The sequence below is a fragment of the Herpailurus yagouaroundi genome, unplaced genomic scaffold (genome assembly GCF_014898765.1).
Source record: "Herpailurus yagouaroundi ecotype Mexico unplaced genomic scaffold, PumYag 28, whole genome shotgun sequence".
Taxonomy (NCBI): Eukaryota; Metazoa; Chordata; class Mammalia; order Carnivora; family Felidae; genus Herpailurus; species Herpailurus yagouaroundi.
The window spans coordinates 129,331,953-129,341,238 of NW_024412376.1; positions in this window are offsets into that span (position 1 = coordinate 129,331,953).

Consider the following 9,286-nt stretch of genomic DNA (forward strand, 5'->3'; position numbering starts at 1 on the left):
TATCACCCCAGAACCGAGAACAGATTCTCTTACACAGTATGTGGATCACAAGTACTTTTAAATATGTGAACAAGACCTGTAAAACACTTACTAAGGTGTATAGAACATGGAAGATTAAATGAATATTATATATTATCACTATAATATCAAGATATTATAAATTATAAAAGTTATTCCAGCCCTGGCATTTTTATTTTGTACATATATTTTCATGGAATGGCAACCTTCTGTTACTATGCTTTTTATTATAACTATCCTGCTTTGTCAGTCATTTTTTATTTGTATGTTTAGTGATGTAGAATATACATAAAATAATTGACAGGTAAATACATTGCTTTTCGTGGCTTAACTTTTATTAAGACAAGGCATAATGGCAATCGATGATTATGTTTATTTAATAAAAGTTTATTAAAAATTATAATTGAGATGGGGCACCTGGGTGATTCAGTCAGTTAAGTATCCGACTTCGGCTCAGGTAATGATCTCACGGTTTGTGGGTTCGAGCCCTGCGTTGGGCTCTGTGCTGACAGCTCAGAGCCTGGAGCCTGCTTCGGATTCTGTGTCTCCCTCTCTCTGTCCCTCCCCTGCTCATGCTCTGTCACTCTCTCTGTCTCTCTCTCTCAAAAAAGAAATAAACATTAAAAATTTTTTTTTAATTCTAATTGAGAAAATTTGGTTCTAAATTAATTACACCTATGACCATAACCATTAACTTCTGATAGTTATTACTATGTTCTTAAAAATATATAGGTTTTTTTTTTTTTTGGTTTCTCTACAGCAGAATTTTTCAACCTTGACATTAATGACATTGGGGCAGATAGCTGTATTTTTAGGGGGGCCGTCTTTGCATTGTTGAATGTTTAGCAGCATGCCTGGCTTCTACCCTCCGGCTGCAAGTAGCATTCCTCCGTCCCTGCTGTGACAACCGCAAAATTGCTCCTGGTTGAGAACCACTGATGTATAGCTGCCATCCACTTATTTATCAGCTAATTTCAAAACGATTTCTTGAACATTTACTCTGCACTTGGCACTGTCCTAGCGCTGGGAAAACAGCAGCGAATAACAACAGAAAAGTCTCAACTCTAACGAAACTTCTATTATGGAAGGACTGATATAGAGGAAACAAATAAAGTGATCCATAATATGAGGTCGAATAGTGAGAGGTGATATGAAGAAAATAAAGCAAGGTGTGACGATTGTATTAATTATGTCGTTTATTTTCTTTGTCCTGATGTTTTGACATCTGGAACTTCCTGACTCTGAGGGAACTGCCCCTCCTAGAGTTAGCCAATTTCGAGAGACAATAAACAGCTTGCCAGTCCATGTTTTTTAAATACAAACTAAGCCATCCAGACCCCTACCCTCAACCACTTCCTTTACAAGGTTTTCATACTCTGGACCACTATTCTGCCCTAATCACACAAGGGCCAGGTATCAGATAGCTAGAAACAGTCCCTAGTCCCCAGAGACTGCTAAAATTATCCAAACTTAGCCAATCTTAAACCTACCTTTTTTTTTTTTTTAATTTTTTTTTTTAACGTTTTTTATTTATTTTTGAGACAGAGAGAGACAGAGCATGAATGGGGGAGGGGCAGAGAGAGAGGGAGACACAGAATCGGAAGCAGGCTCCAGGCTCTGAGCCATCAGCCCAGAGCCTGACGCGGGGCTCGAACTCACGGACCGCGAGATCGTGACCTGAGCCGAAGTCGGGCGCTTAACCGACTGAGCCACCCAGGCGCCCCTTAAACCTACCTTTTTACTCTGACTCACCTATTTCTTTCCAAGGAAACCACAATACAATTTCTTACTCACAGTCCTCCCCCCACGCTTTCTCTTTGTATCGTGACCAAGCCTGGTACTTCTCCATGTGCCCCCTCATGGTGTGGTGTGCCCTTTCTTGGGATCTACGTATAATAAATTATATTTTCATTGGCAATCATCTCCTGATCTGTTGGCTTTACTGTACTGAAATTGTGTATTGATACTTAAAAGAAGGATAAAGAGGGGTGCCTGGGTGGCTTAGTTGGTTAAGCGTCCAACTCTTGATTTCGGCTCAGGTCAGGACCTTGCGGTTCGTGTTTCCAAGCCCCACAGCGGGCGGGATCTTTGTTGACAGTGCAGAGCCTGCTTGGGACGGTCCCTCCCTCTCTCTCTCTGTCCCTCCCCCGCTCTCACTCTATCTCCCTCAAAATAAATAAATAAACTTAAAATTTTTTTTAAAATACAATAAGAATAAAGAGTGTCAGGACTCCATTTTAGACGAGGTGGTCAGGAAAGGCCTTTGTGAGGGAGTAGCATTTGCAAAACCATAATAAATTGAACGAACCATGCTGATACTAGAACAAGAGTGTTCCAGGCAATAGAAAACACAAAGACAAGGATCCTGAGACAGAAGCAGGAATGTGTCAGAGAAAAAGCAAGTAGGCCAGTGTGACTGAATCACGGTGAATATGAGGAACAGAAGGTGAAATTGGAGAAGTATCCAGACAAGATCATACAGGCTTTGGTGGCCTTTGTAAGGTCTCTGACTTTTAGTTTGAGTGTGATAGGAAGCCAATGTAGGCCTGCTAGCAGGGAAGTATGTAATTTGATTTGCACTTCAAAAAGTTTCCTGTGGGTGCTATTTAGAGAGCAAAGTATGTAAGAAAAAAGAGGGAAGCAACAATTCAGCTTGGGGTGTGTGAACTTTGTGGTGCTTATTCAGTATCTAAATACAGCTGTTGAATAAGTGATAAACGTGTGTGTGTGAGTGTGTGTGTTCACGCGCGTGTATGTGTCTGATGTCTCAAGGAATGGTAAGGGCTGGTGGTAATCATTTTGGATTCATCAGTGTATAGACAGTATTTAAAGCCACTGGGATAGTTGAGATCAACTCATGACAATATAGTCTGGTTCTAGATCTAGAACGATAAGTGAAAATAAGTAGTATCATGAGTTTAGACTCAGAAAAATACGATGTATAAAATGTTACAAGCATGATAAGGACTAAGGAAGGGAACATATTACATGATTTTAGGTAATTTATAATTAGCAATGCTTCAAAAAAAACCAAAACACATTTCACTTGAGTCCTGTGCAGATTTTTGGCAGCTGTCAATTTCTTTCTGTCTTTGCTAAAGTACAGGATTTATTGAAGGGGAGAATCAAAAAATGGGATAGTGATCTTTTTTTCCCTCCTCTTCCGTATTTGTAGCTTTCACGCAATCAAGTGAAAGATAATTCATTATTTATTTTAAATTCTTGACCTGGATTATTACTGCCTCATCCTCTTTTTTTAATTTCTGCATTTTGGCAGGATGTTAGACAACAGCACTCATGATAGTAATGCATGGTGCAATATTGACTCCAATTGGTCTTTGTGGATTAGGATAATGATGGGTCCACAATAAACTCCAACTACTATTCTTAAAAGCGCCTTGCCAGCGTAAACACTAATGAGTCCTTTGGAGCTATTCATTTGCTTCTGTCTTTGCTACACTGAGGCAGATTTTCGGAGTATAGTCAACTGAGTTCAGGTTCCATTTGAGTCCTTTTCCTGATCTATTCTAGTTCTTGATAAATTCTCAGTATAGAAACTATAAGAATGTGAAAATTTAAATATATGTATCATACAAATATAAAATGTATTTTCTGATTTGTATTATATATGCATTTTATATGTGTTTTTATTCCTGTTTACCTACCTACCTATCTAATGACCTGACCGCCTTTCTGTTTAATATAAATAATGATGGAAAGATCATATATTTGTGTTTATTTTGAAAGACCAATATTTTGAAGGCCTTGGAGGTAGGTAGGAAAATGACAGAGACTTATTCATCTAACAAGTTTTCGTAGAGGGATAATAATTGCCAGCAATGATAGGGTGGGGAGATGATAAGCTGAAGAGGTGAGTTAATCAAGGAGTGCATCTGGTTATGAACAAGATGTACAGAAATTGAACAAAAAACCAAATTCAGAAAAGGAAATCATGGAGGGTTAAAGCAAATGGGCTATTGAAGAGCCAGAGTAAGAGGTTATGTGAAATAAAAACGAAATAGTTTTATAATTGAAGAAATGTAGAAAGGAAAGCCTAGGTTCATATGTACTACTGGACAGAGAAATCTAATTTTCATGAGAATAAATGTTCAGTTATCCTTAAATGCACATAGGGCATACACACAAGCACATACCTTTCTGTACCACAGTTTATAGTTATAAAATAACATTTTACATGACTCTCTCTATGGTTTGCTAAGCAGAGGGACATTTTAACATTAGCGTGGATATGGATGAAGTATCTCCAAGTGATATTCTTCTTTATATTCCCTTGTTGGAGTCTAAGATTTGATTAGATATCTCATTTTGCCATATGTTTCCTTGACCAGTTGTTCTCAGGCAAGGCTGAGACATATTTGGACTTGAGATGGAGATGTTTAATTTACAAGTGTGCTGATTTGGTGTAGCTGAAGTGAAATTCTTTCCATTGCCAAAGGTCTTTAGCAGAGATGTGGTCCCCTCTAATTAGTTCCTATATCTAAGACCTAATGAACGATAAAATCTCATCAAATCAACAAAGGCGCCTTTGGTTTTGTTAAAGCAAAGATCGTATGGTCAATTGTTAACCAGTCCGCTGAATGTTCAGTCCATCTCATCCCATATAAATGCAATTACACGAAAATCAACATGCAAACACTCTGAATATATACAGCCCACTCATTCCCTTTATTTTATTCTCCTTGATCTTTGAACCATGAAAGTAGGTTAAGTATTGACCCAATACCACTAATATGTTTTATGTTTGCATGCTATAATTATTATCCCATCATCATTATGAGTTGTTCTTATTATGATTAATAATTGCCATTACAGTTATCACTGTCCTATGACCCATAACAACTAGTCTCTGCAGGTACATGCAGAGTTTGAATGTGTATGGGGAAGGTCAAAGATAGTTCATAATTCAACCTGTGAACACTGATTTCCTGCTAACATTTCCATTTTATGGGTAATCCAAGATTTTATTGGGAGTTAGAAGGGATAGGTGGTATGGAAAATAATAGAATGGGCTAAGCGGGAACAGGAGTAAAGGGAAGTTTCAGGACTGATGGAAGTTTTAAATGTGATAGTCTAAGTGGGCCTACCTGAGAAGGTGGCATGTGAGTTGATGTGAAAAGACGAGGCATGCAGACATCTAGGAAATAAACCTTGTAAGCGAAGGCCCTGGTTGCCAATATTATTTCCTATACATCCCCACCTGCTGGATGTTGCTTGCACCAACCTTTACTGGAAATGGAGATTTCACCAGAATTCTGACAAAACACAGAAATATCTGACTCCCGGGGCACCTGGGTGGCTCAGTTGGTGAAGCATCAGACTCTTAATTTCAGCTCAGGTCATGATCTCATGGTTTGTGAGTTCCAGATCCACATTGGGCTCTTCACTGACAGTGCAGAGCAGGCCTGGGATTCTCTCTCCCTTCCTCTCTCCCTCTCTCTCTGCCCCTCCCTGACTCATGCTCTCTCTCTCTCTAAAAATAAGTAAATAAGCTTTAAAAAAAAAAACTGACTCCCCACCACTAGGCATAACTAACTATAGGAAGAAAATTACCTTACATAACAAGGTCATGTGATACTATCTGCTTTTAAATTTCCCAGCTTAGATAAAATTCCCCTAAAATTTTATTGATGTCCACAAGAAGTTAACAGTACACTCTAATACTCACATATTTCCACCAAGTGCCCTGAAATTTTAGCATTAATGGACACAGAGCTTGAATCTTATATTAGATATATATCTTATATTAGATAAATATAATATATAAGATATATATCTTATATTAGATAAAACATTAAGCAGAACTTTTCTTTTTTTTTAATTTTTTTTTTCCAACATTTATTTATTTTTGGGACAGAGAGAGACAGAGCATGAACGGGGGAGGGGCAGAGAGAGAGGGAGACACAGAATCGGAAACAGGCTCCAGGCTCTGAGCCATCAGCCCAGAGCCTGACGCGGGGCTCGAACTCACGGACCGCGAGATCGTGACCTGGCTGAAGTCGGACGCTCAACCGACTGCGCCACCCAGGCGCCCCACATTAAGCAGAATTTTGCTACCACTTAAAGATTTACGAAATTTCAGTCAGGAGATTGGGACTCCATATGCACTCAACTTACCATGTTTCATTGCTTATTTCTTTGGATTCTCCATTCCTGTTATCAATTTTTATAACAGGCACAAAAATGACAGCCTCAATAAAATCGTGGAATAGGGAGGACTTGTTCTAAAAAGGAAGAGCTTCAGTGCAGACAAGAGTAAATGCACTTACCACAGTTGTTCACTAGTAATTACTTTAGGTTTTTATTTCATTTTAAATTCACTGAATATCCCAATGCGAAGTTCATGATGGTGAAACATTCCATAATGTTTATTTAAAACTTTTGAACTATTTAAAACTATTTTAAACTATTTTAAACTTAATGTTTATTTAAAACTTCGTTGGTTTAGAGATTATTTACTGTGTCACGATTTTTATTTCATCCAATTAGGAAGGTGAATGACTTTTGGTTCATTGTCATACACACAGAGCACACATAATTAACAGGTTAGAGCAGTGGTTCTCAAAGCTTAGTATGTACGAGACTTACCCAGTGAGCTTGTTAAAACACAGATGGCTAGGCCCCAGTCTCAGAAGTCTGAAGGTGCACGAAAATCTGCATTTCTAACAAGTGCCCAGCTGCTGTCCATGCTGCTGGTCAAGGGCTACACTTTGGAAACCAGTGGAGTACTCTTCCTCATTGGAGTCTCAGAATCATTTACAACACACAGCTCCAGGCAATTAACCATCAAAATATTTTTCAATCTTAAGAATATCCCTATGTAATGGGCAGATTAAGAAATGATCCCAATACTTCAGGGAAATTTTCTGCTAATTTTGCTAAAATCAGTGCTTTTGATTCTGAACATTTTACTGGCTGAAACTCTAGGTCTTTCAGAATTTGCCATTGGAGTGAAAGAACAGCTTTTAAGATTTTAGTAAGACGCATTTTAATCACTCTTCCTCTTTTCTCATAACTCCTGCCTTTGTCATTAAGTAATTAAGATTCAAACATACCAATATTTGGGAGAGCAACCAAATTAAACATTTAAGCTTTAAGCACTACTGGCATCCAAATTATAGTAAACTCTTTTTGAAAACATGTAATACAAATTATGAACTAAATGGACTTAAATCTTAGAAAGATGTCATTGGAGATATTTTAAAGCCTTAAAATACCAGAGTGCAGGATTCCTGTGCTCTATAGTTGGGCATCTTTTTGAATTGTGGTTTCCTGTCTTTCCATTTAGAAATTGACAGGTATAGGAAACTGCAGGGAATAGAGAAGTTTCTTATAATTTCTGATATATTTTTCACTAAAGGAGAAAGTAAGCAGTAAGGACTCAGAACTTACCAATCTAAGCAGGAAATAAAAATGAAGGGTAATCATGTGAAGAAAAATAATCTGACACAGTTACACTGTCAGAGCAGAGAGTTGGATACAGAAATAGACCAATGGACAGTCATAGTCAGCCAATTAGAAATGGCTTTTAAATGTGTTTTTTTCTTTTGAAAACCAAAGCATCCTATGCTTGTGTAATAAAACTATATTCCTGCTCAAGCCAAGTATGTTCAAAGAACAATAATATTATGTTAAAACTTTCTAATCTGAATATAGAAAGAGTTTAACACAAAAATAACAGCTATAAAAAGAAGAGTCATGGTGTTGATTAGAGTGGAAGATAAATATTCTTTAAAAAAATTTTTTTAACATTTATTTATTTTTGAGAGACAGAGAGAGGCAGAGCATGAACAGGGGAGGAGAGAGAGAGAGAGAGATACAGAATCCGAAGCAAGCTCCAGGCTCTGAGCTGTTTGTTAGCACATAGCCCGATGCGGGGCTCAAACTCACGAACTGCGAGACAATGACCTGAGCTGAAGTCGGACACTTAACCAACTGAGCTACACAGGCACCCCAAAGGAAGATAAATATTCTTTTTTTTTTTTAATTATTTTTTTTTCCAACGTTTATTTATTTTTGGGACAGAGAGAGACAGAGCATGAACGGGCGAGGGGCAGAGAGAGAGGGAGACACAGAATCGGAAACAGGCTCCAGGCTCTGAGCCATCAGCCCAGAGCCCGACGCAGGGCTCGAACTCACGGACCGCGAGATCGTGACCTGGCTGAAGTCGGACGCTTAACCGACTGCGCCACCCAGGCGCCCCTTCTTTTTTTTTAAATATATGAAGTTTACTGTCAAATTGGTTTCCATACAACACCCAGTGTTCATCCCAAAAGGTGCCCTCCTCAATACCCATCACCCACCCTCCCCTCCCTCCCATCCCCCATCAGCCCTCCGTTTGTTCTCAGTTTTTAAGAGTCTCTTATGCTTTGGCTCTCTCCCTCTCTAACCTCTTTTTTTTTTTTTTTTTTTCCAGGAAGATAAATATTCTTAACGAATAGATTCACAGCAAAGTGAACTATAATGGTCTATTCCAGGGTCAAGTGTACTACTCATATTTTCCTTAGGTGTTCACCTGACTGACTCAAATGACCTTGGGAAGGTGTGCCTGGAAACATTTGACAAAATTAATCTCAGAGACGCTGGACGCTCAAGCTCGAAACCTCCAGAAATAGATAAGGAATAGAGTATGACTTGGCTACTGCATTGAGCTTGAGAAGAAAAAATAAATAAATAAATAAACAAATTCCCTCAAGCATGAATAAGTCTTAGTTTAAGGGAGTTCCATAACTTTTGCCTGACCTTCTATTTTTGTAGTTAAACTACAGGTATTTTGATGCCAAGGATTTCTGGTTTAGAATCCTGTGAATTGAATAGTGATACCCATAAAAGGATTATTTGGTAACCTATTAGCATAGACGATGTCATAAGATTGACATATATGCACCTTTTCTGATATATACTGTAGCAATAAATAGAAGCAGCCAACTAAACTTAAGAAGATTGAAAAATCAGGGTGAATGATAGGATTTAAGACATACAACTGGAATTATCAGTTTTCTGACACTACATCTATTTAAGCATTTTTAGAGACGCTAATGCAGATTATAATGTCAAGTTCAACAAATTCTGATCTCCATGGCAACATTTGGGCATGCTGAAGTCACTCACATGGTTGTGAAACTTTTTGGTGTCACATTCTGGAGTCAGAGTTGAATCAGTTCTCTCTCCAATCGGGAATTGGAAAAGTAGAGGAATATAAAGGGAGTCAGTATCTACTGACAGTTGCAATCTGTCACTTTCATTTTCC